Here is a 2,500-nt window from a genome sequence, read left to right on the forward strand (position 1 = left end):
GAGAACATTACGTGGATAGAGAAAACCTAGGGGGGGTCTGAGCTGAGGGCATGCTTTGTTGGGATTGTTTGCTCATTTTGAGATATTCGCTTAACATTAATTTCCAGTTACTTGTAAATATTTGCATCGGCCTGAAAATTAATTCTAACAGCCATTACCAGGGTTTTTCCTGGTTCAGAATGGGCTTTTGGGATGTGACTACGCATGACATAAGAATGATTACCTTGTCTGTTACCTTATTTGACAGAAATCTTAGCATTTTCCTGTTATTTCCGAAAATAGATTATGCTTGAGTAACTGAAATCCTAATAAACAAAACTGGTAACTGTTATTATGATGATTGTTTACATCATATTCACATATTCAACATATTCCAGTGCTTTATCATTGTAAGAAAACCCTGTCATATTACAAGTCAATGTCGCCTTTTACTTTGAAGTCTGCTGACTGAAAGTCAAATGCTTACTGTCGTACGGGTTGACGAACATACTAAGCTTTGCGATGCTCATGGAAAATCACCAATCGTTCAATGTGAAACAAACTTTTTGTTTTCAATCAAAACCAGTCAAGGAGGCTCTTGTCGTAAGCAACACTGTGATGCGCAAACTATTTTCAAGTGAGGAGAGGAACAGAGAGCAGCACAGCACTGAGCACTGCAAGGGAGTCAGAGGAGGCTGTGTGTACTGTGTGTGTGTGTGTGTGTGTGTGTGTGTGTGTGTGTGTGTGTGTGTGTGTGTGTGTGTGTGTGTGTGTGTGTGTGTGTGTGTGTGTGTGTGTGTGTGTGTGTGTGTGTGTGTGTGTGTGTAGCACCTAGTATGTCACTGAAGACCAAAACGAATCGTTGAATTGTCATATTGAACTGCCAAATAAGATGAGACTATTGAGAATTATGAGTCAGGCACAATTGCTGAAGATAAAATGTACCAATTCTGCATCTAGCTCGATCAACTTGATTGAACCCCCCCCCCCCCCCCCCCCCTCTCGGAGGTGACCTATTTTGATCTCCAACTGCCGAGTTTGCATTTCTGGTAAATAAAAATCTAATCTAAAAACGAAGACGGGAAAACAGTGCAAACATGTTTACGTACAATATATGGCCAAAGCTGTGAACAGACAATGACACGCATTGATGGTAGTATGGTCCTTTAAGAGTAAAGCATGTAGTGCAAAGTATCAGCCATTACAGCTCAATTTAGCACCATGCACTGACAGATGTCATCCACACCAACAGTGTTCATGATAATGGCACTGATCGAACCATAATGGTCTATATACTGTAGCTCTAGCGCGCGCACACACACACACACACACACACACACACACACACACACACACACACACACACACACACACACACACACACACACACACACACACACACACACACACACACACACAGGCACTGATTACTCATAGAGTTAATGTAACAGAGAGCCAGGGTAGGGTGAATTCATCTACTTCAGCGTTTTCATAAAGGCTTGTTATTAGTGGATGATTAAAGGATCTTTGCTCATACGGCTTCGACACAGAAAATCATTTGCCAGCCAAGAGACAGGTGAATTACACTGGATAAGAAGGCAAATGGTGTCTGCTATCATTTACCTGACTGAGAATAAGGCTGTATTAACCGTCTTATTGTGATCTTGTTACATCATTTCCCATACCGTAGCCGTGTTTCTAACACTCAAATATTGCACTTTCTTTTGTGTGCATTTCCAAGTAATATTATTCATTTTCTTTGTAACCAAGTATTAAACATTAATAACTATTTGATCAATATTACCCACAATCAAAAGGTGATATTATGATTCCTATAAAAAAGTATTTTCTCTCCAACTAACTAGACATTATTGTTATTGTCATGGTGCAAGAGGTTCCTAGTGTGTTGGAACTGGTTTGATCTTTGTAACCTACCAGCTTATGTTGCTATGGCTATTAAGTCCAACACTGTCCTGACAACGTTTCATGCATCTATTAACAACACACCTAGTTTTCTTTGGGTGTGTGGGAGGTTTGGAGGTCAAAGGGCATGCAATTAAGGGTTGCATTACTTTTCGGCGAGTCTACTAATAGGCTGTGTAAGCCTATCTGTTATAAGAGAGTCAAGATCTGTTTTTAATTGTTATTTATCTAGGCTATTTCTTTTTAACCTTGACAGCCAGCCTACATATCATTATTGAACAGTTCCACTTCAATGAAGGATTGTGTACGTACATTTTCAGGCTAAGGGCTACTTGCGTTGTTAATTTAGCCTATAATTCATATCTGATGTCATCAAAATATGATTAATGAAAACATTAAAAGCCAATTGAATGAAAAATGAGAGAATTACACTTAGCCTACATTTGTAAACTAACACAATCTGTTTGTAATCTGGCAGAGTGATAGTCTCTTCTCTAAACGTGCCGTTCATAGATGAGGTATTACACATCCTGTGTGAAATTGATCACTCACATCAACCATGGTTAGTAATCCATGTTGTGATTAAAGATGGATGATG

At 39.3% G+C, this 2,500-nt stretch overlaps 1 protein-coding gene across 1 annotated transcript in view; it reads right to left on the reverse strand.

Annotated features, from left to right (window-relative positions):
* Positions 1-2,500, reverse strand: part of LOC308090613 (bromodomain adjacent to zinc finger domain protein 2B-like) — a 93,166-nt gene that overhangs the window by 78,428 nt on the left and 12,238 nt on the right.

The sequence above is a fragment of the Gymnoscopelus braueri genome, assembly GCF_963280865.1.
Source record: "Gymnoscopelus braueri genome assembly, chromosome: 1".
In the NCBI taxonomy this organism is placed as follows: Eukaryota; Metazoa; Chordata; class Actinopteri; order Myctophiformes; family Myctophidae; genus Gymnoscopelus; species Gymnoscopelus braueri.